This window comes from Lutra lutra, chromosome 6 (assembly GCF_902655055.1).
Source record: "Lutra lutra chromosome 6, mLutLut1.2, whole genome shotgun sequence".
NCBI classification, from domain to species: Eukaryota; Metazoa; Chordata; class Mammalia; order Carnivora; family Mustelidae; genus Lutra; species Lutra lutra.
The window spans coordinates 13,770,470-13,795,860 of NC_062283.1; the positions used below are offsets into that span (position 1 = coordinate 13,770,470).

The following is a 25,391-nucleotide window of genomic DNA, read 5'->3' on the forward strand; positions in this document are numbered from 1 at the left end:
TCAAAAGACCAATATTATAACAACACTGCAAGTCAGTTGATCCTTTTATGCAAAAATTTAGTCTCTTAGCTATTAATCAATATTGAAGAGAAGTTCCCTAGTTCAAATTTTACAAGACTTTTTAACTTTTCTGCCTACTCCTCGTATCTTGAAGAGACACTCTTTGATGATTCTAAGGAAAGACCCTAATCTAGAGAAAAAAATTGCAATGATCAGATCTCTTTGTCAACTTAGGTCAAATAAAGAAATGAGGTTAAAGAATGCTTTTGAAGATCCACTGCCATAGAGGAAGTTGTAGCAGACCAATCCTCCGTGAAGAAAAGCTGAATAAAATTTACAAAAGCAAAAAGCTTTCCAAGTTTTCTGACAGCAACCGAAGCAACCAGGACTTGACAAAGTGAGACCCTGGACAGAAGAGAAATGCACCGAGCTGAGCCTGAGCTTCTCTGCCACTTTCGATCAAGGCATTTGCCAATTTCTTTGCACACTCAGGGGCCAGGAGGCCAGGAAGAAAGCTGCACCTCAAAAATTCTGGCTTCCTGAGCTCCGAAAGAGAAGGCCAGCTTTACCAAAGCAGGTGGGACTGGAGGAGCCAAGATCCCCCAAAAAAGGGAAGAGCAAAGAACCAAGACGAACATTCTAACATTTCCCTTCAAGTCTCCAAAACTGTGTAACACGAGAAGCCAGAACACCACAGACAAAGAGGCACAAGTGAAGTTAAAACACTAAGCAGAGTTTCTGGTAGATTTGTGGGGTCCAGGAAAAGGAAAGTAGAGCTCAGGGTCGACAAAGAGGAAGGCCGCAGTAAACACCTCAGGTTTGCAGTTGGAATCTCTAAAAGTCTATGCCCTCGGAATGAAGGAAAGCCAAGAGTAAAATATCCCTCAAAGGGAATAAACCTCTGAATGAGATTTTTTTTCAATTCCTGACTAAATAAAAATGGGCTACTCCTACCCTGTCTTCCAAAAGAAAAAGAACACCATCCAGGGTTTCCACCATGCTTTCAAATACACTGTCCGATGTTCTATCCCGAATTATCACGCGTGTTAGAGGTCAAGACCAAATGCCTAAAACCCGGGATGGGAGGGAACAAGAGAGCAATGTGACCCACCGGTGATTTAAATCCTGAAGTCCTCAGGGATGTGAAAAGAACTATGATGAATAGTTCCAAGAAAACGGATGACACACAAAGAATTTCACCAGAGAACTGTAATCTGTTTTAAATGGGAGAAAGAAAGTAAGAATCAAATAAAGACTAAATCTCAGAGACACAAGAACTAGAACAGACTCACTTGGGCATAATTTAAAAATCAACAGACAAAACAATCGACTAAAAAGTAGTTAATGAAAAAGGAAGTCAAGGAGGAAGAGAGACACGAAATAGGAGATATATAGAACACCAATAGCAGAATGGCAGACACGAAACTATATTAATAACAACATTAAATATAAATGGACTAAACATTTCACTCAAAAAGTAGAGACTGTCTGACTAAATGGAAAAGCATAACTGAATTAGATGCTATCTACAAGAGACACACCTAACATACAAATAGATTGGAAATCAAAGTAGAGAAAGAGTATGCCTGGGTGGTTCAGTCAGTTCCGTATCTGCCTTTGCCTCAGGTCAGGATCCCAGGGTCCAGGGATCTAGTCCCTACATCAGGCTAATTGCTTAGAGGGGAGCCTGCTTCTCCCTCTGCCTGCTGCTCCCCGCTACTTGTGCTCTCTTTCTCCTCCCTGACAAAATAAACAAATAAAATCTTAAAAAAAAAAAAAGAAAGAAAAGTAGAGAAAGATATCATGTTAACAACAAATGTGAGTGAAATGAAATGGCTGTAATATCAAGTAAGACGGACTTAATGCAAGAAATACTGCTAGAGTCAAAGAGAGACATTTCATAATAATAAACTTAATATATCAGGAAGATATAATAATTATAAATGTACATATAACTAATAATAAAACTCCTAAACTCAGAATGCACAACCTGAGAGTCATGAGAGGAAAAATAGGCAATTCAACAATAACTACTGGAGATTTCAAAAACATACTGTCACTAATTGATAGAATATCTAGACCTAAAATCAGCAATGATAGCCAAAACATAAATAAAACTATCAACTAACTTAACCTAATTGATATTAGTAGAAAATTCTATTCAGTGACTACAGAATACACATCCTTTTCAAACACACATGGAACATTCTCCAGGATAAAACACAGGCTGCGCCACAAAACAAACCTCAAGAAATTAAAAATTAAAATCAAGAATGGATATGCCCCGATCACAATGGAACTGTATTTGAGATCCACAACAAAAATAAATAAGGGAAAATCCCAAATATTTGCAAATTAAACAACTATACCTGGATCAAAGAAATCAAAAGAGAACTACAAAAATATTTTGAGCTAAATGAAAATGAAAGCACAACATATCAAACGGGATGTAACATACTAAAATCAAAGCTTAGACTTACGGTTACAAATGTCTATATCAGAGGGAAAGAAAGGTCTTTTTTTTTTAAGATTTTATTTATTTATTTGTCAGAGGAAGAGAGGGAACACAAGCAGGGGAGCAGCAGGCAGAGGGAGAAGCAGGCCTCCCTCTAAGCGGGGAGCCCAATGCGGGACTCGAACCCAGGACCCTGGAATCATGACTTGAGCTAAAAGCAGATGCTTAACCTACTGAGCCACCCAGGCACTCCAGAAGAAAGGTCTTAATAACCTAAGCTTCCACCTCAAGAAACTAGATAAAAATAAACCACCCAGGGGCGTCTGGGTGGCTCAGCAGGTTGAGTCTCTGCCTTCGGCTCAGGTCACGATCTCAGGGTCCTGGGAGGGAGCCCCAGGTCGGGCGCTCTGCTCAGCGGGGAGCCTGTTTCCCCTCCCCGCCACCCTCTGCCTGCGGCTCTGCCTACTTGTGATCTCTGTGTGTCTCAAATAAAAAACAAAATAAAAATCTTAAAAAAAATAAAAATAAAACACCCAAAGCAAATGAAAAGAAGGTAGTAACAAAGATTAGAAAGAAAATCAATAAACCAGAAAATAGAAATTAATAGTAAAAACCACTGAAACTAAATGTTGGTTTGTTTCTTGTGGTTGTTGTTGTTTTTCAAGATTTTATTTTATTTATTTGACAGGGAGAGACACACAGCAAGAGAGGGAACACAGGCTGGGGGAGTTTGAGAGGGAGAAGCAGGCCTCCCACCGAGCACAGAGATGGATGCGGGACTCAATTCCAGGACCCCAGGATCATAACCTGAGCTGAAGGCAGACACCTAACGACTGAGCCACCCAGGCACCCCCTAAATGTTGTTTTGTAAAGAAGAAATAAACATAATTGAAAAGCCAACTAAGTTAAACTTACTTAAAACAGAAGACATAAATTATCAAATTATCAAAATAAATAGAAGAAATCACTCCTGACCCTATATAAATTAAAAGGCTTATAAGGAATATTACAAAAAACTATATGTTCATAGACTAATACAAGGGGAAAAAATTGAATTGGTAAATAAAATCCTCCCAAAAAGAATAGCTCCAGCCCAGACGGCTTCACGAGTGAACCCTACCAAAAATTTAAAGATGCAACAAAGTCCACTGCTCACAAATTCATTCAGAAAATAAAGGGGAGAACACTTTCCAACTCATCCTATGAGGCCAGTACTGTTCCAAGGCCAGATAAGGTTATCACAAGAAAACTATAGTGCAGGGCACCTAAGTGGCTCAGTCAGTTAAGCAGCTGTCTGTGGCTCAGGTCACAATTCGGGAGTCCTGGGATCAAGTCCCACATCAGGCCTCCTGCTCAGTACAGAGCCTGCTTCTCCCTCTGCCTGCTGCTCCCCCTGCTTCTGCTCTCTCACTCTCATTCCATCTCAAATAAATAAATAAAATCCTTTAAAAAAAAGGAAAACTATAGCACAATACACCTTAGTAACATAGACACAAAAATCCACTTACAAGGTACTAGCAGGCTGAATTCAACAATACATAAAAAGACAGCTAAGACAAGTGAAATTTAACCCTGAAAGCAAAGTTCATTTAAAATTCAAAAAATAATTAGCGCAGTAAGTTATATTTGTAAACACAATATTAATAAGAGGTAAATTAATAAATATACACAAAGGGGGAAAAACACATGATCATCTCCATACATGCAGAAAAATATTTAACAACATCAAACACTCATTTATAATTGTTCAAACTCTCTAAGTATAGAAAGGGTTTTTCTTTTTCTTTTTTTTTTTTAAAGATTTTTATTTATTTATCTGACAGAGAGAGATCACAAGTAGGCAGAGAGGCAGGCAGAGAGAGAGGAAGGGAAGCAGGCTCCCTGCTGAGCAGAGAGCCCGATGCGGGGCTCCATCCCAGGACCCGGGGATCATGACCTGAGCCGAAGGCAGAGGCTTAACCCACTGAGACACCCAGGCGCCCCTAGAAAGGGTTTTTCCTAACCTAACAAAGGGCATCTATTTAAAAAAAAAAAAAAAAAAAAAAGACTACAGTTAACACCTTACATAGTACTGTAAGACTGATTTCATCCTTAAGTTCAAGAACAAAGCAAGGATGTCTGCTTTTGCCACTAAATAAGATAAGGTTGTCCCCTTTTGCTACAATATTATAGTAGAAATTCTAGGTGCTATAATAAGAAGAAAGGAAGTAGAGAAGCAAGAAGGAAAGAGAAATAAAAAAAGGAGGAAAGAAAAGCATTCCTATTTGAAGGGGAAAAAAAACAGAACTTTTTAATTTGCAGATTATGTGGTCCTATATGTAGAATATAATATGGAATCCACGAACAATTCCTGGAACTAATAAGTGAATTTGGCAAGATTGCAATACACAAGAACAAACACAAGAATCAATTATATTTCTTCTTATCAGCTATAAACCAGCTAATATGCTACATACTAGCAACAAATAATCTAAAAATGAAATTAAAAAAACAACTTCATTCATAATAGCATCAAAAAGAATAAACTACTTAGGAATAATTTTAACAAAAAGAGTGCAAGACATACACACTGAAAACTATACAACATTACTAAAGGACATTGAAGAAATAAATAAATGGAGACATTCCATATTCATGAATTTAAAGACTTCTTGTTAAGACGGAAATTCTCCCCAAACTGAGCTATAGATTCAAAACAATCTCTAACAAAATCCCAACAGGTGGGGGGAGGGTTTTTTTTTGTTTTAGAATTTGGCAAACTTAAAATGTGTATAGGAATGCATAGGGCTTCAAATAACCAAAACAATTTAAAAAAAAAAGTTGGAAGATGACTTATACTATTTGATTTCAAAATTTGATATAAGTCCACAGTGTGATACAGAGTAAGGACAGATGAAAGACAGATGATATATAGCACAGAATTAAAAGTTCAGAAATAAACCCTTACATTTACTATCAGTTGACCTTTGACAAGAATGCTGATTCAATGAGGAAATTATAGTCTTTTCAGCCAATGGTGCTGGTAAAAGATTGGACATCTATATGCAAAAAGATAAATAAACACCTTTACCTCACACCAAATGCAAAAAATTAATTCAAAATGGATCATAAACCTTAACTGTAATAAAACTATAATCCTCTGGAAAAAAATATAGAAAATCACTGTATCTCACAAAAATCTAGAAAAGCTCAGATTGGGGAAAAAGTCATTAGGTACAACAAGAGCATGTCATAGAAGACAACATTATTAAACTGGACGCCATCAAAATTAAAATCTTTTTGCACTTCAAAAGAAATCACCATTAAGAAAATGACAATGCTAGTCACAGATCTGGGGAAAATATTTGCAAAGTATATATCTGATTAAAAGCCTATATCTAAAATATATAAAGTACTCTTACAAATCAATAGAAGACAACCCAATTTTTAAACTGGGCAAGAGAACTGAACAGGCATTTCACCAAACAAAACTTACAATAATAATAAGCCCATAAAAAGGTGCTCAACATTATTAATCATTAGGAAAATGCAAGTTAAATCACAAATTAAGGGCGCCTGGGTGGCTCAGTGGGTTAAGCCGCTGCCTTCGGCTCAGGTCATGATCTCAGGGTCCTGGGATCGAGTCCCACATCGGGCTCTCTGCTCGGCGGAGAGCCTGCTTCCTCCTCTCTCTTTCTCTCTCTCTCTCTGCCTGCCTCTCTGCCTACTTGTGATCTCTCTCTGTGAAATAAATAAATAAAATCTTAAAAAAATAAATAAATAAATCACAAATTAAACTCAACACATCCATTATAATGACTATAATCAATAATTACCAACAATGATATGAAGAAAATGACTATCATACACTGTGGGAATTAAAATGTTACAGCCACTTGGAAAACAGTTCATTAGTTTCCTAAACAATTAAACATACATACACCATATAATCCAGAAATTCTACTCTACTTCTCTTACCCAAGAGAAATGAGAGCACAGGTTTACACAGAGACTTACACAAATTGTCATGGCAGCATTATTCAGAGTAGCCAAAAACTGGAGACAACCCAAATTTGCATTAACTGGTGAATGAATAAACAGACCAAAGTATATCCATACAGAATAAATCTACCCAGCAATAAAAAGGAATAAAATACCAATCAATGCATGTTACAAAATGGACAATATTTATAAGTTTCAAAAACATTATGCTAAATGAAAGAAGCCAGATACAAAGACTATGTTTGTATAATTCAATTTATATTAAATGCATAGAAAAGGCAAGTTTATAAAAACAGTGGTTGCCACATAGCAAAGGAAACATTCAACAAAACTAAAAGGCAGCCTATGGAATGGGAGAAGATATTTGCAATGACATATCTGATAAAGGGTTAGTATCCAGTATCGACAAAACACTTCCCAAACCCAACACCAAAAAACAAATAACCAGGTTAAGAAATGGGCAGAAGACATGAACAGACGATTTTCCAAAAAAGATACTCAGATGGTCAACAGACACATGAAACAATGCTTCACATCAATCATCGTCAAGGAAATACGAATCAAAACCACGATGAGATACCACCTCACACCTGTCAGGATGGCTAAAATTAACAACACAAGAAACAACAGGTGCTGGCTAGGCTTGCAAGGAAGGGGAACCCTCTTGCACTGTTGGTAGGAAAGGAAACTGGTGCAGCCACTCTGGAGAGCAGCTGGAGTTTCCTCAAAATGTTAAAAACAGAACTACCCTACAATCCAGCAACTGCACTACTAGGATACCAACATACAGATTCAAAGGGGAACCTGCACACCAATGTTTATAGCAGCATTATCAACTAGAGCCAAACTATGGAAGGAGCCCTAATGTCCACCAACTGATGAATGGATAAAGAAGATGTGATGTGTGTGTGATGGAATATTACTCAGCCATCAAAAAAGGGAATGAAACCTGGCCACGCAATGATGTGCGTGGAGCTAGACTTTATCATGCTGAGTGAAATAAGTCAGTCAGATAAAGACAAATACCACATGATCTCACTCATGTATGGCATTTAAGAAAGAAAACAGAGGAACATATGGGAGGGGGGGGAAGAAAAAAAAGAGAGGGAAACAAACCAAGAGACTCTTAACTATAGAGAACAAACTGAGGGTTGATGGAAGGATGCGGGTGGGGAGAGGCTAGCTGGGGGATGGGGATTAAGGTGGGCACTTATTCTGATGAGCACCAGGTGTTGTATGTAAGTGATGAATCACCAAATTCTACTCCAGAAACCAATACTGCACTGCATGTTAACTACCTAAAATTTAAATTTAAAAAAATAAATAAAAATAAAAGAAAACCCTATTAAGTAAATTTAATTAAAAGCATGTACAAAATTCCATCATTGTTTTTGAACTAAATGTAAAATTAAATATTAAAAAAGAAAAACAGTGGTTGCTTGGAGTTAGAGCGGGGAACAGAGATTGCAAATGGGCTCAAGAGAATATTGGGGGTGGAAAAAAATATTCTAAAACTCAATCTGGTAATGGTTGAAGAACTCTATAAATTTAACTTATATCACTGAATTGTACATTTACAAAGAGTGAATTTTATGGCACATAAAATATACCTCAATAAAGCTATAACAATAAAAACTCAATAGATGTTTTTTAAGAGCAGATTAAGCATTAAGAAACCATTAGTGTATTGGAAAATAGATCAATAGAAAATTTCCAAATTATGGGGCACCTATATGCCTCAGTCATTAAGCATCTGCCTTTGGCTCAGGTCATGATTCCAGGGTCCTGGGATTGAGCCCCACATTGGGCTCCCTGCTCAGCAGGAAGCCTGCTTCTCCCTCTCACACTCTCCCTGCTTGTGTTCCCTCTCTTAATGTGTCTCACTCTGTCAAATAATAAAAAAAATGAAATAAAATAAAAGTAAAGAAAAAGAAAATTTCCAAATTAAAGCAAAGAGGGAAAAATCGACAATGGAAAATACAGAAAATAGTTTGATTCAAATCAGACATAGTGAGGAGGTCTACTATACATAAAACTGTACTTTCAGGAAAAGAGGAGAGAGACTGGACCAGAAGAAGTAATATCTAAAGCGGTAATTGTCAAAAATATTCTAAAACTGATTTAAGAGGCTCTATGATCTTCAGGCAGAATAACTAGTAAGAAAAACGTGCCTAAGCACATTATAATAGAACTCCTGAATATCAAAGAAATAGAAAACAAAATTTAAAACAGAAAAAAAAAGCACGTCATCTTCAAAGGACAACAAGGAGACTGACAGTTGATATCTTAAACAAAAATAATAGAAGACAGAGGGTGATGAATTTATATCTTTAAAGCACTGAGGAGAAAAAAAGACAACCTAGAACTCTACATGCAACAAAAATACACTCCCAGAATTAAGACAGAATTTTAGAAGTTTCAAACAAAAATACAAAGAAATTCTAAAGAAAGGTCTTCCAGCAGAAGAAAAATAATCCCAGAGGGAAACAGACTTATTTGCATGGAGGAATAAAAAGAAACAGTAAACACGAATAGATCCTAACTGCCCAAAATATCAATAACAGGGGTTTTTACCGAGTTAAAGTATGGTGAGTGAAGCAGTTAAGTGCTAAGAGAGAATAAATTCCTAAGTGAGGATGGATGATTCTACAGATAAACTATTAAGACTAAGAAGTCAATGTAGCAAAATCCTTGGAATCCAAGTCAATATACCAAAATCTATTGTATTTTATATACACAGACAACATAAAATTAAGAGGTGAAACTTTAAAGACGTCATTTGCAACAACAAGAAGAATCAACTTCATGAAAGATGTGCAAGAATGCTACAGAGAGAACTTGAAACATAACTTTGAGGAATTAAAGACAACCTAATTAGAGAGAGAGCTATTCTAATATTGATTAGAAGACTCAATAGTGTTAAGCAACTCTCCCAAACTGATCTGCATATTCAATGCAATTCCTGTCAAAATCCCAGCCAGTGTCTTTGTGAAAACTGATGAGGTGATTCAAGAATTCATATGTAACTGCTAAACACCAAGAAAAGACCAAAATGAAATCAAGAAGAAAAAAAAAATTGAAAGACTTACACTACCTGGAATTAGGACTACAATTATTTAAAGTATTTTGTTAGGGGCGCCTGGGTGGCTCAGTGGGTTAAGCCGCTGCCTTCGGCTCAGGTCATGATCCCAGAGTCCTGGGATCGAGCCCCACATCGGGCTCTCTGCTCAGCAGGGAGCCTGCTTCCTCCTCTCTCTCTGCCTGCCTCTCTGCCTACTTGTGATTTCTCTCTGTCAAATAAATAAATAAAATCTTTAAAAAAAAAAAAATAAATAAAGTATTTTGTTAGACAAAGAACCCAATAGGACAGAATACTGAGAGTCTAGAAAAAGATTCACAAACACAATTACTTGATTTAGGATAAGTGTACCACTGTAACTCAGTGGGGAAAGGATGATCTTTATAATAAGTAATGCTGGGACAACAAGATAATTACACAGATCAAAATCCTCTTGACCCCTACCTCACACCACACACAAAATACAATTCCAAGAGGGTTATAGATCTAAATGTGAAAGGTAACACAATAAGACTTCTTGAAAGGCCAGGTGAATATCTTCATGACCTTAAGCCAAGCAAAAATTTCTTAGGACAAAAAAGCATAAACCTAAAGGAAAGATTTATAAATTGGAATTCATTCAAATTAAAATTTTCTGGGGCACCTGGATGGCTCAGTGGGTTAAAGGCTCTGCCTTCGGCTTGGGTCATGATCCCGGGGTCCTGGGATCGAGCCTTCTGCTCAGCCAGGACCCTGGTTCCCTTCCTCTCTCTCTGCCTGCCTCTCTCTCTGCCTGTGATCTCTGTCAAATAAATGAATAAAATCTTAAAAAATTTAAATTTAAATTAAAATTTTCTGTTCATCAAAGGCACGACATTACAAGATTTAAAAGCAAGCCCCACAGTGTAGGAGAACATCACTTACTGGGAAAGTACAAATGAAAAGCACAATGAGGTATCACTTTTTACCCACCACTAGGACTTAGGATAGCAACGTGAGCAAGAATGGAACTTTCATACACTGATGTTGGGAATGTGTGCTACAACCACTTCAGGCAAATGTTTGGCGGTACCAGCAGTAACTCATACACATAACCTCTGAGCCATCCCAACCCTAGGTATGCACTCCACAGAAATGCCCACATACACACGTACGAGACCACTCATGGCAGCACTGTTTGTAATGGCGAAAAACCGGAAATGATCTAAAATGGCTACGTACAGTGAATCGATGAAAACAAAGGTGGAATATACAATAATAAAACACCAAAGCATGGGAGAAGAAAAACCAAGTTTCACTACATCCAGCAGCATGGGTGAACGTCACAAAGAGATGCTTAGTGACCAAGAAAAGTACACACTGAATGATTCCATTTGTTTTAAATGATTCCATTTGTTTTAAAATAGGCAAAACCAATCAGTAGTGATAGAGCTCAGACTAGTGGTCACCTTGCCGGTGCAGGTAATGACTGAAAGCAGGCAACGAACAGATTCTCGGAGAATGATAATATTTCACGTTTTGATGTTTGAGTAGTGGTTACAAAGGTGGCTTATTTTAGAGAATGCAAAAAGCTATAATCTTATGACCTGTGCTCTCTTTCTGTGCACACATGTTCATCTTCAATGATGAAGTTGGTTTTTTTTTAAAGATTTTTTTTTTATTTATTTGACAGATCACAAGTAGGCAGAGAGGTAGGCAGAGAGAGAGAGAGGAGGAGGAGGCAGGCTCCCTGCTGAGCAGAGAGCCCGATGTGGGACTTGATCCCAGGACCCTGAGATCATGACCTGAGCCGAAGGCAGAGGCTTAACACACTGAGCCACCCAGACGCCCCTTCAATGACGAAGTTTACTTAAAAATGATGCTGGGGTGCCTGGGTGGCTCAGTAGGTTAAAGCATCCAATTCCTGATATCGCCTCAAGTCTCAATCTCAGGGTCGTGATTTTAAACCTCACATTGGGCTTCCAGCATGAAGCCTACTTACTTACTAAATAAATAAACAAACAAAAAATGATGCTTCCTTTTATCTTTACAGGATATATATAACACAAGACAGGTAAAAGAATGCTGTGATTTTGAGAAGTCTACACTCATCCCCAGAGAGATTTTTCTAGAACTCAAATCTGATCATTTACTTCCCTGCTGAAAAGAGTTTAAGGTCTTCCTAATCTGGCCTTGCTGGGACCATCCTTCATTGCCAGTTGCAACAAGGTGTTCACTTTGGGGTCACGAGTGCCCAGCACAGAGCCTTATACATGGTGGGTATTCAATATGTATTTACTGAAAAAATGTAGTAAAGTCAGCAGAATCTTTAATGCATTTACCAAAGAAATTCCTCTTTTCTACAACACGAGAGTTTTACATGGGCTGTCTAAATTTTCTCCTCTTTTAAGCTGACTATGGCAGAAAAATCTATCATTTATAGATCAATCAACCATGACCTAGAGGTTAATAATCAAACCATTTAAATTTACTGCAGAGCAACAAATAATTGAATCTCCGTCCAGATATAAATTAGAGCTCTAAAACGCTTTAAGCTCTTCCTAATTATGTGTCCCACTGTCTGAGTAAAATTGTTTAAAGCTTTCAAACTCTTCCATCATTGTCTATAAAGACAGGAGAAGAGAAAACACTTAATCTGTTATGTTGCTAGCTCCATACCAACACTGCATAAATTCGTATCCTGGTTCATTTCCAATGCCCCATTACAGTAAGTGATGTTGGTCTTAAATCAATCACAGTCCTGTGTCTGATTTTTTCTAATTAAATGTTTTAAAATATCTTTGGTGAACACTCAGTGTAAGATACTCAGAGTGACTTTTGTACACATAAATTACCACAATGAAGAGATTGTAACAACCTCAGTAGTTTCAGTGATATCATATGGTTATAACTCACGTTATCATTTTTGACTACCAAATGTTCTCACAGATTCCTTGTGAAAATACCTTCCACTCACTACCATGTGGCTTGTCACAGTTTCACTATCAGAGTAAGAGTCAAGGGCTGACAACACTAACTTGAATATCTGAATAAAGACCTTGATATTATGACCTCACGTATTTTTTCCCTGCTAGCCGTAACAATTTCCTTGGCCATGGTGCGTACCTCAATCTTCCATGCGTAATATCGGAAAAACACTGAATCATTCCGTCAACATATATGGACTACATCTTATTCATTTCTCATAATCCTTTTCTAGTTACTCAAGTACTAGGTCACCGAGTGCCCATATGCTACCAGGCTCTGGCTAAACACTGGAAATACAACTAAAAAAAAAAAAAAAATTGTCTCTTTCCTCATGGATCTTACAGTCTAGGAAGGGCAATATCAACCAAATAAGCACAAAAAATAATTGTAAAATTACAATTGTAATAAGTACACCACATCTCACCTGGGCTCCTAATCATTCTGCCTGCTACCAGTCTTGCTCACCCATGATCCAACACCTATATGCACAAATATTTCTAAATGTAAACCAAATTTTTCACATTTCCCTAACTGCTACCTCGGAAAAAGTCCTACAGTTGTTTCCCAGGGCACACAGAATAAAACCCAGTCCTTGGCACGAATTACAAAACCTTGAGCAATCTGGCCACTCCATTCCTCTCTGACATCATCTCATACCATTCTCCTGCCTTCTCTCTACCTCAGGGCCTTTGCACTTGTTCCTTCTGTCTGAAATTGCTCTGCTCCTGATAAAGGCTCCCCTTGTCACTCAGATCACAGTTTAAATGTTATCTTGCCTCCTAATCTAAGATAGCATTCACTCACTTGCCTTAGGCCAGCTCAGGCCACGACCCTGGGGTCCTGGGATCAAGCCCCACATCCGGGTTCCTATTCAGCAGGGAGTCTGCTTCTCCCTCTCCCTCTGCCCCTTCCCCTGCCTGTGCACTCACTCATTCTCTCTCTCTCTCAAATAAATAAAATCTTTTTTTAAAAATCACTAAAAAATTATTTCATAATAATCAAATGAAATAAAGTATAAAAAAGGTATTCAATTAGTAACAGTTCTATTTTCTTAAAGGTTTTATTTATTTATTTGAGAGAGAGCGAGGAGCACAAGCAGGCAGGGCTGCAGGCAGAGGGAAAGGGAGCAGCAGGCTCCCGGCTGAGCAGGGAGCCTGATATGGGGGCTCGATCCCAGGACCCTGGGATCATGAACTGAGCTGAAGGTAGACACTTAACTGACTGAGCCACCCATGGGCCCCAATTAGTAATAATTTTAGAAAAGGAGCTACTATAACATATTTATAACATATTTAATCCCACAATTTAATCATATCCATTCTTATTTTTCTATCCTGATTTCAATAGATTGTTCCATCTTTAAAAAAAAAAACCTGCTACATGAAAAATGTTTTATAATGCACATCAACTGATGAAAATTTTTTGTAGATTTAGTTTAATAAGAAATCCTTATTCTATTCATTAAAATATTACTGACACTATAGTATGTCTGACATCTTAATATGTTACACAAGTAAATGGTTGTTTTTTGTTTCTTTTTTTTAAAGATTTTACTTTTCTTATTTATCAGAGAGAGAGAGAGAGCTCAAGCAGGGAGAGCAGCAGGCAGAGGGAGAAGCAGTCTCCCTAGTGAGCAGGGATGCGGGGCTCGATCCCAGGACCCTGAGATCACGACCTGAGCCGAAGGCAGAGGCTTAACCCACTGAGCCACCCAGGTGCCCCTGGGCTGCCTTTATTAAGTGTTTTTTATCTGTCATCTGTGTGCTGCACCTGCATCCATCACATGTCCTTACAACAACCCTGCAAGGAGATGGCACCACACCCCCTCGCAGTTCAGGTCCCCTAGCTCCTGGGCTCTCGCTGGTACGTGTGCCATCTATCTTACCCGGGTAAAGGTACTGTGCAATGGATACATTCTCTTATAAAACCCAAAGCTCATGGGCTAAGCACAGGGTTGACAGTTTCAGAACTAGGCGAACCAGAGTCTGAACAGAAAGAGTTGTTTACTGTGCTCCTTAAATTTAATTTCATACCATCACCATCTGTCTGTTGGAAGAACTTCCTACCTTATCCCAACAAATGTATCTGTTCCCCACATTCTCTGAATTAGTCAATCTCAGCCCTGGCTTTGGAGGTAGAGTTAAATCTTGTTATTTTTCGACCCAGAGACCTGTACCCCTTGCAAGACGCAAAGGGCAAAGCCAGTGTTCCAGCCCAGATCTGACTACCAGGAAGCCCGGGTTCTTGGCGTCCCTGCCGGGAAGGTACTGTGCAGGTACACGTCAGACCAAGCACCCGAGATTTCATTTCCAACGTTGGGCTCCTGAGAGCTGACTTAATGATCTTCACTAAATCTATTCGCCTTCTCAGAAGCATGGATACAAGCTCAAAAAGAAAATGTTCATAAGTGACAAAGATGCATCAGATACAACAAATGGCAAAACGTCTTAAATCCCAGGGAATGGGGAACTGTTCTGTAGTTTCTACAGTCCTGCCCATTTCGCACTGATTGAGACAATGAAAACCTTTGCTAAAGCACAACTTGGCAATGCCTCCCCGCAAAAATACACTTCAGTTTAAAAAAAAAAAAAAAAAAACAACAGATAAATCAGAAAACTGTTAGACTGACTTGATTTTGTACCCTACAACTCTTGGGAAGCCCTGTCTTTTAAAATGCTTATTATTGGGGCGCCTGGGTGGCTCAGTGGGTTAAGCCGCTGCCTTCAGCTCAGGTCATGATCTCAGGGTCCTGGGATTGAGTCCCGTATCGGGCTCTCTGCTCAGCAGGGAGCCTGCTTCCCTCTCTCTCTCTCACTCTCTCTGCCTGCCTCTCTGTCTACTTGTGATCTCTCTCTGTCAAATAAACAAATAAAATCTTTAAAAAAAAATAAATAAAATAAAATGCTTATTATTACCATTAGTATTTGAATATCTACAAGCAAACTGCTAATTCAAGCTTATGGAGCAGTGGGCTTACCATTTACCTTTTATTTCTTAGACCTAAAATTGTACATAAGAAATTCTAATTCAGGGGCACCTGGGTGCCTCAGTCGTCAAGTGTCTGCCTTCAGCTGGGGTCATGATCCCAAAGTCCTGAGATCAAGCCCCACATGGGACTCCTAGCTCAGTGGAAAGCCTGCCTCTCCCTCTCCCACCATCCCCCACCCCACCCTCCTGTATTTTCTCTCTCGCTGTCTCTGTCAAATAAATAAACAAAATCCTTTAAAAAAAAGAAATTCCAATTCATATTAACATTAGCGAGGGTTCAAAAATTATCTCCAAATGGTTTATATTCATTTTTTACAAAGCCTTTGAAAAAAGAAGGGAACTATACAGTACATTTTTTTAAGACTTCAACAAAACAATGAAAATATAAAGGTATTATTAAAAAGCTCTCCACCAATTTGAGAAAGTCTCTGCCATGGAAATATTCTCATCTTAATGATTATAGAGGTCTCAAGTTTCACCAAATCAATAGTTTGGATCGGTTTACTAGAATAGAGGACAGTATTTTCTGTGCTTTTCTCTGGGATCACTTAATAAGTTAGAGAGACAATCATTTGACCACATCAAGCAGACAGAGGCTTAACTATGGAAATCTAAAACTCCCCTATAATATTCCAGAGTTTTGCTAAAACTGGTCCCTCTGCTGGAAACAAGCAACGATCATACAAAATTATCTTATTCGTTCAAGAAGTGTTTACTGAGCACTTACTATGTTCCAGACATCATTCTAGAGGCTAAGACAGTAGCAAAAAATTAAAAATCTTCAAAAATTTAAAAAAAAAAAAAAAAGAAGAGCAAGAGTCTTTTTGGAATTATACACAATGGAAGAGTAAGACAGATATATACTTTTTGTTAATTTACATGACGTGCCAGGCGGTAACAGAGCTGTGGGAAAGAACAGAGAATGGAGAGAACAGAGAGAGTCCGTACTGGAGATAAATGTTACAATTTTGCACAGCATGCTTAGGGAGGGCCACTCTGGTAACATCAGAGCACAGACCTGAAAGAAACAGGGAGTAAGGCACACAACTCTTTGGAGAAAGAGCAGTCTCAGCAAAGCAAACAGTGCTAAGGTCTGGCAAACAGAGCAGGTTCGGTGAGTTCCAAGATCAAGGCTTCTAACTTCATCCAGACCCCCAGCATCCTAGGACAAGGACCTCTCCCTATGGGACAAAGAACATGTGGCTCTGACCCGAGGCACCCACCCTTGGGTATACGATGTGTACGGAGTGATTTTTTTCATTTCATAAAATAAAATAAATTCAGGGGATAGAAGATAAAACCAAAATTAAATGGAGTTAATTCTAAAAACAGATGGAGAGAAAGAACTCACCCCACCTGGTGTCTGCAAGGCAAGCACAAGCAAGGGTGTAATGTACTTGGTTTTCCCCTGAGGAACCCCCTCTTCCTCTAATGGACCACACCCACCGTCCGGAGCCTGCCCAGCCTGCAGTCCTCAATGGCCTCTCTTCCCAAAGCACCCTCCAGGGAAAAGCATCTTCGAGGCACCAGGAAACGGTCTTTGCCCATAATCAGCAAATTAATTCTGGTCAACTTCAAATTGTGATTTATTCACATGAATCATGTTTTTAAATTCACCAACTCTACTGATAGACTACTGGGCACCAAGTCAGTGCACAATAAATGGGAGCTACTATAATATTCATTCAAAGAACCTACAGAACTCTGCTTCAGTCCTTGCTTTTATGGACACCTGTCCCTTACTCTTACTTTTCATGTTGTTTAAATAAGAAAAGACCACTGAGGGGTGCCTAGGTGGTTCAGTGGGGTAAACAGCTGCCTTCAGCTCAGGTCATGATCCCAGGGTCCTGGGATTGATCCTCTCTCCCAACCCCTTTTTTGGGCTCCTTGCACTGCAGGGAGTCTCCGGTCCCTCTCCCTCTGCTCCTGCACTCACTCTTGCCCACACATGCGTACTCTCTCTCTCAAATAAATAAATAAAATCTCAAAAAAAAAAAAAAAAAACCCACTGAAGTTAAAATGCTTAATCAGTTTTAATCACTTTAAATGGAGTAGGGAGGAGCAATAGGAGGCAAAACACTCAAATTATTATAAGAACAAACGTAAATGATATTTGAAGATCCATTTTTTGCTCTTTGACTACAATAATCAAAAGTTCATTCATAATTGCTAGAATAAAATTAAGTTAGCTACTATTTTTTAAGTTTTATTTCCATTCCATTTAGTTAATGTACAGTATAATGTTAGTTTCCAGCATACAATGTAGTGATTCAACACTTACATATAATACCCTGTACTTCTACAACAAGCTAGGTACTATTTTTTATGCTTTTTATATATAACCTTTGAGACATGAATATCAGGAATCCAAGTAAGTTGAAACAGAACTATGATGTGATTTCTAACGTTGTGTTTCCAATAACTAAAAATCTCAAATTAATTTTATAGTGAATTTCTAATGATACATTAAACTTGAGAGTCAGTTTCTTAAGCCCCTAAAATTGATTTTTTTAAGCCCTCACTACTGACTTTGCAACTAGAGTAAAATGTAGTGATTTTATATCACATAAAAAATCTTTTAAGTATTCAATTAAGAAGAGCATACTTGTACCTACCTTATATTTTCAAATGAGTAAGACGTGGTTCTTGTTCTTCAGAAGCTTACAGTCTAGCACAAAGAAACAGATACAAGTATTTTTCAACACAACGTATCAACTCATTTTGGTTTTTTTAAAAGGCATACACAGAAATCTAATCCTTAGGGCAAGAAGTTAGCTAAGGAAAAAACAGGCAAGACCAGACTGAGGCGAGCCCACAAAAGACAATGCAAAAGAGACAACCATTTAAAGACACACTTAGGGGCGCCTGGGTGGCTCAGTGGGTTAAGCCGCTGCCTTTGGCTCAGGTCATGATCCCAGGTCCTGGGTTCGAGCCCCACATCGGGCTTTCTGCTCAGCAGGGAGCCTGCTTCCTCCTCTCTCTCTGCCTGCCTCTCTGCCTACTTGTGATTTCTCTCTGTCAAATAAATAAATAAAATCTTTAAAAAAAAAAAAAAAAAAGACACACTTAACGTATACAACAAATTAACACCATAGGAAATACGGATTCTGTTAATATTGAATACAAATAATAAGTGAAAGGACAGCTATCTTCAGAAAGCATCATTTTTGGAAATCAATCTATTCTAGTTTTTTTTTTTTTTTAAGATATTATTTTTAAGTAATTTCTCCACCCAGTGTGGGGCTGGAACTCACAACCCCAAGATCAAGAGTCATGTGCTCACCGACTGAGCCAGCCCAGAGCCCCTACTATAGATTCTGTATACAGAAAAGAATACTGGAACATGTCACAATATGCTACCAAGAAATCCTTCTTGTTTTAAGATTTTAGGCTTTGTTTCTCATCATTAAAATGAGAAAAAATGTCCAAGTGCCATAACAATGAGCATCATTATATCTATACTATTACACAAACATATACACACACACATATCAGTGACCTGATTAAAAAAGCTCCCTGCATTCCTTCACATAAAACAAACAAACAAACAAAACAAACAAACAAAAAACCACCACACACACTGGGATTCTGGTATGTTTTGTGTACCTTTAGGTTAATACAATAAAAATGATCACATCCGTTTTCTCCGTCTTAAACTGGAGATCACAAAAGTACTTCCCTCCTTGGGTTCTTGTGAGCATTATATAAGCCAGTAGTTGTGCAGTTCAAAGGAAAGGGCCTGGCTCATAGGAAGCTCTCGTGAGGGTTTTGATTGATTGACAGAAAAAAGACGCAACCGCAGTCACACTAAACAAGGTCTGCGGAAGCCATATGTAATGAGAGGAAATGCCAGATAAGACCACACAGAAACCTTTTAGTGTAGATTTACAATTCAAGACTTTGAGTAAGCATCTGTTCTTCAACATAATTATGTCTGACATGTCACAGAGTGATAAAATTGTGGAAAATGCCATGTCTCCGTTGGACGACTATGGTTATCAGAAAGGGAAGAAGGTTCATAATGGACTGATCCTTAGAAACACAATTTCTCATGTAAACACATCAAATATGTTGGGCAAACACATAGTTTTATAGTTCCGTTACCATCTTGGCTATCTAACTCATCTACCTGACCAATCAGATTACATAACACCCCACGAAGAAAACCTTCACTCTCGTACCTTAATCTGTGGTTTATACTATTCAAAGTGCACTTAGCCACAGTTCAAGGGAGTCACTTTTAGGTCAGTGGGGAGAAAAGGTGGGGCTAAGAGACCAGGACTGTCATCTCTAATGTAGGAGGGGCCAACCTCTGAAAACCAAGGAAAACAGCCCTCACATAATCTCTTCAGGAGTTTGGACCATAAAGTGAGAAAGAGATTATTAATGCCATCAGAGTTCTTTTTTTTTTTTCCCTCCTGTTCCCTGGAGCATCAAACCCCTGCAGACTTTCAGGATGTATTAAACTCCCTAACATCTGTTAACTCACTGAAAACTCCACTTCAGGGTCCTTTGGTTTTTATTTCAGCTGATTATAAGGTAAAGAAGTAGGGATCTAATGGAAGACACTTAGGGAATTACACAATTCCTCACCCTCCAGAACCCCAAATTTTCCTATTCATCATACATCTAGGTAAATGTCCAAAATGTGAGACTGTAACATGTGTTGCATTTTTTTATTAATGCACACTATTATAAACTAAGTTTCCAGTATTCTTCTGGTTGAATAACAAGCTAACCAAATCATATTTTTTCAACACTCTGGGGATATAAAATTATTTAAGAAGATTAAGGAATTAACTTTTCCCCATAAGAAAAAAGAAGGCTGAAAACTAGGCCAAAGGAGAATATTTGGATTTTGTTCATCACGATTTATAGATAAAATACAAGAAATAATCACAATAGTTGGAAAAAAGTAATTCGTCACCCCTAGAGCTCAGATAACTTCGATCAAGCAATACAGAATATACAGAAGGAAACACCAGATAAACATTCATTGACTGATGATTAATACTGCACTATATAATTGCTACCAAAAACTGACAGGTAAGGAAATCAATTATTGACCTTGAACTGTACTTATAAACGCTCCCATCAAGTGCCAGACAGTATAAATGTATATATCCCCCTCCCCAAGTATTTGTGCTATACCAAATGGTTAAGACATCTTACTTCATGTTAATTGGGAGCACAAAAAATAAAAGATATGCCCAGCAAACATTCCTCAATCTCCATAGTTCACTATTAATAATCCATGTCACAAAACACCCCTTCCCATCACCACTGCCATGTGCCTCCCATGCCTCGTCTCGGCGCTACCATTATGATCAATACCGCCCTGCACAACAGGTCAGTTAACCTTATATTTATAGCATTTTTCCTCCAGGTCTCAGGGGCATATTCCTCTCCCCAGCCACAAATCCACGCCTAAGGCTTTGGTAATGAAGAAATCATTAAAAAAAAAAAAAACTATCATCCTTCACAAATAGACTTTTATAAAGGCCACAGCACGTGGTACTCGATGCCAAGATACCAACCAGTCAGCATGTTAGCACAGGGCAACTAGAAACTGCCAGAGAACGCTGACCCAGAAACAGCCAATAAAGTTTTCGGTGGCCTTCTGCTGCCCCTGCCAGCTTGCTCACGCGGTTACAGAACAACAGACTTTCAAAGGCACGGGTATAATGTGAATCCTAACTTGACCGAGAATGTTTCTGGGCACATTTTCCATCTGTGGACTGGCTTGATAAGTGAAGTTACAGGATGCTTCGGGTAGAATAATGGCTGTGATTACAATTATCAGACCATATTTTATAACTTATCCCAAAAACGAGGACCAGATTCACTTCATAGAATTAAAAGAGTCTTGAGCCTAGGAATTCTGGAGAAGAGTCCCGCTACTGTGAAAAGGCCAGGGAGACAACTAGCTTTCACACCTGAGGATGGCTGTGCTATTCCCTATTTCCACCAGGTGGCTAATCTAAATCAAGGCCATAAAGCAAACTTTTCCTTTGCGTTTCCTAGGGAGCTACTGAGGAGATGACAAGTACTTTTTTTCTTTCATTTTGGGGTATGCACATGCCCCAGAATTCTAGCAACATATATGAACATGCCAAATTATCGTTCTTTAATGCACTGATGAAAGCTCCATTTCATGCTTCAGAACTTGCATAATAAACTACAAAGCGGTGCCTGTAGTCCCTTAACTGTTTAACCCTGATGTTTACTGACTTTACTTTTTGGGAAGAGAGACATCTTTAAAAATGCCAAACTCTTAAAAAAAATAATAAATGAATGAACGAATGAATGAATAAAAATGCCAAACTCTATTGAATCTTGTGCCTTGAGTAGCAAAGGTCTTTATTGTGAGTCTTTATTTATGAGTCTTTATGGTGCTGAATTAACCTTGGATACCTCCCTCCTTCAGAATACAAACTAAGGACCACAACGTAAATGTAGAGGCTGGAACCCAGAGCGAGGGTTCCATCCGGCTGCAAAGAGGGTCCAGAGTCTTCGCACCTGAATGCTGGATTTGCTGACAAAAACGTGAACAAAGCTGTATTCTTGGTACCTCCGAGCACAAAATCATTATTTTTCCTACAAGACATGAAACTACATTCTGCGCCTATAACAAGCCTAGGCTTCAATACTGCGATTGCCTTCATGCTTGAATGAAAAAATACTTATTTTCTCTCCTGGTTACCTTCTCAAAACAGATCTACTTCATTTCAATCAATGTACCATTTCATTATCGTCATCAAAGACTATTTAGCGGAGCTTCTGTGACTCACTGTACAGGTAAAATCAGTTTAAAAACAAACCCCATTGTGAAATAATCTGGAAACTGTTGTTGCAACTTCATTCTTTAGTTTTCAATACAATCTTCTTATGAATTGGCATTACTTAAAATTGCCAGCAAATACAAACTGACTTAGAAACCTAGTAATCAGCAGACTAACAGGTGTTGAAATCCCAAAAGAAAGAAGAGGAATATTAGATAATCACTTTATGCCTGACACCTCAAGTAGCTTTAATAACCATAATTCTAATCAACTTAACTGCAATTCAAAATGATCCGTGCCACTGGTTTCTTTTCACGAACTACCTTTAGGCAAAAACCTTCTTTCTCGCATTCCATAGAACGTTCTCTGACTGGCCTATTCCAACTTATGTATTATTTTATTCAATTGGGAATACAATTTAATTAGTTGAATCATTTTCCAGTTACCAACCCACATCTCTCGCCAATTAAAACAAATAGTACTAATATATTATTTCCTTCTGGACTGATGCGCTCTGTTTCTGAAAATGAATACTGCTGTCTTCCACATTATCACACATGTTATCTAAAGAGGTACAAAATGGTCTTTACAATGGTATTCATTCTTTGTGCCTGCAAAAAACTAAGTATCATGAAATGATGGCAAGGCTTGGGGCCGTTCAGAAGGGACGGAGGGACCAAGAACTTGAGCAATTCCCCAGCCAGCACCCAAACGCCCTTGGCAACAGCATCTTAACCCTCTCCCTGCCCTCAAAACACAGGTGCAAACACCGCCCAGCTACCTGCCTCCCGAGGTGCTCTGGACTGCTGCTTCCTTCCACAGAAAAAGGCAAGGCATTTTGCAACTCCTTAAAGCATGAACACAATACCCTCCAGAAACAATAGCAATGACACCGGGGCCACGCACCTAACCCCCAAAGTACTGGTCCTCCTGTTAACTCTGGTGTTGCTGGATGGGAAGCCCGGGCTACCCTTCCCATTCCGTTACAGGTGTAACTACACCTTCCAAAGAGAAAGGTGACTGTGTTCAAAATGCACACGAACTTCAGAAGCACCAGAACGCTTGGGTCCCAGGCACCTAAGTACGGGCTCACTTTCCGGAGACTGAAAAACGTCTCGCTTTCTCCCCCTGCGAGCCTCCCCATCCCGTCCTCCAAGAGGATCAACTAGGAAACAGGCGAGTCCAAAGGGAAATCCCGCCACCCCCCCGCTCCAAAGCCAGCCGAACGCGCCAAACTAAACCAAAGGAGAGCCCCGCGGTGGGCGCCGCCAGCCCCCCGCGCACCGCCGCTCGGGGCAGCCCCGCGTAGGGCAGCCCGTCGAAGCCCCGGCCGAGCGCCCGCCTGCGGAGGCTCTGCCCACCCCGCCGGCCGCAGCGCGCCGGTTCCCCGGCGGCGCCGTCCGGGGCGGCGGGCGGCCCGGCGGGAGGCGCCAGCGGGGCAGAGGCCCCCGCGTGGCGGCGGCGTCGGGGGCGCAGCCGGCCGGAGCCCGGCAGGGACGCGCCCCTCGGGTACACGGGAGCGACCCGGCCCGGCGCCCGCTCCCCGCGGCGGGCGGCCGCCCCACCCCCGAGCGCCCCTCCCGAGTCCTCCCCGGCCGCGGGCGCCCTCGCCTTACCTGGCCGGGGGCGGCGGGGGCGGCGGGCGCGGGGCCGGGAGCCGCTCCGGCAGCGGCGGCAGCAGTGGCGGCGGCGGGGCCTGGGAGGGGAGGGAGTCGCCGGCGGAGGAGGAGCTCGCGCGAGGAGCGGGCGGGCCGCTTTGTTTCCACTGCGCCGCGCCGCCGACCCTGCGTCACCATGGCAACCGCCGGGGGCCCGGGGCCCAGTAGGGGAACCCCCCCCCCGCGCCACCCGGGTCCGGGCCGCGCGGGGCCGCCGCCGCGACCCCCGCCCTCCTGCTCGGCAGTCTGGGTGCTCCGAGGGGACAAGGGACCCCCCCCCCAACCAGGAGCCGCGGCCACCACAAGCACACCCCTCTCCCGGCCTCCCGCACCGAATGGTCGGTCCCGCCCCTGCAAGAGGGGCAGGGGACAGAGACGAGCAAGCCCGGGGCAGGTCTTATTCCCACCCGGGTCGGCACCCCCCACCCCTTGATTTCCCGCCCTGGACACTCCAAGGCCCCGCCCACCGCACCTCTCGGCTGTGGAGCTGTACCCTCAAAATGGAAATTCCCTGAAGAGAGAAGAGCGAGCAGGGCAAACTGATAAAGTGTTGAGCAACTGGTACTCGACGCTCCTGTTACCACTGCCGCAGCGTGCGCGGAGCTGCCAAGGGAAACCGTGCCGCCGCCGCCGCCGCCTCCTCCTCCTCCTCCTCCTCCTGCTCCTGCTGCTCCTGCTCCTCCTGCTCCTCCTCTTTCACCAGCATCGCCCCACCTGGGTCTGCTTTCCTCTCCATCCAAACCACGCCTCGGTCCTGCGGAGAGCTCCGGGAGGAGAGATGGGGGCGGGGGGAGGGTAGTGGGCTTCGGTTTTTCACTATAAACAACAGGATGCACTTGTAACCTCCCAAGCAGAAACTCAACTTTCAGGCTGCCCTGTGGATCACAGCGGCTGCGGCTGCTCGGTTCCAGGCTGTGCGGGCTCATCCCGTGCCAGCGACCTGCCGCGCGCTACGGACCGTGGCAGGGCCCTCCCCAGAAGAGAGTGGCGAGGCTGACCTTGGCACCTGCGAGGCGTCCCTTCTTAAGGAAATTCTTGGAGAGGGAGGAAAAGTACTAGCAGACCCACGGTAATGCTTCCTCTAAAGGACAGAGCTAGAGGACAGCTACCCTGGGGTGAGTGAGTCATCACCCCATACCATGTTTTCTTGAAAGATCAGTTCCTGAATCCCAAACCCGTGGTGAGCATGGCATTTAGGCCCCAGGGAGCATGGCATTTATTTTCTGGCATTTGTGAATCACCAAAGGAATGTCAATAACTTAAATTAAAAAAAAAAAAAAATCCAGGGTACCTGATGTTCTCTGGGTTTGCTACCTATCTGAAAAGCTATAAAGCAGAATAATGTCATTACCAATTGAAGCCATACGTATTAATCGATGAAAATATAAGATCCGTTTTATGGTGGAGAATAGAAACAGCTTGTTCTTCTGGAAGGCTGGCCGGTTTCCTGTAACAGGAACATTCATCCAGATGAAGTCAAGACACAAGGTCTTTCCGTCAGG

General features: G+C 40.8%; 1 protein-coding gene across 2 annotated transcripts in view; it reads right to left on the reverse strand.

The window, feature by feature from the left end:
• Positions 1-24,976, reverse strand: part of RNF182 (ring finger protein 182) — a 61,092-nt gene extending 36,116 nt beyond the window's left edge. The window contains exon 1 of one of the 2 annotated variants that reach the window (XM_047733792.1): positions 24,888-24,976. The gene's annotated coding sequence lies outside the window, so the exon portion shown is untranslated. Of the gene's footprint in view, positions 1-24,382; positions 24,458-24,887 lie in introns of those variants that run through there. The other variant, XM_047733791.1, reaches the window with a different exon arrangement.
• Between the last annotated feature and the right edge of the window lie 415 nt (positions 24,977-25,391).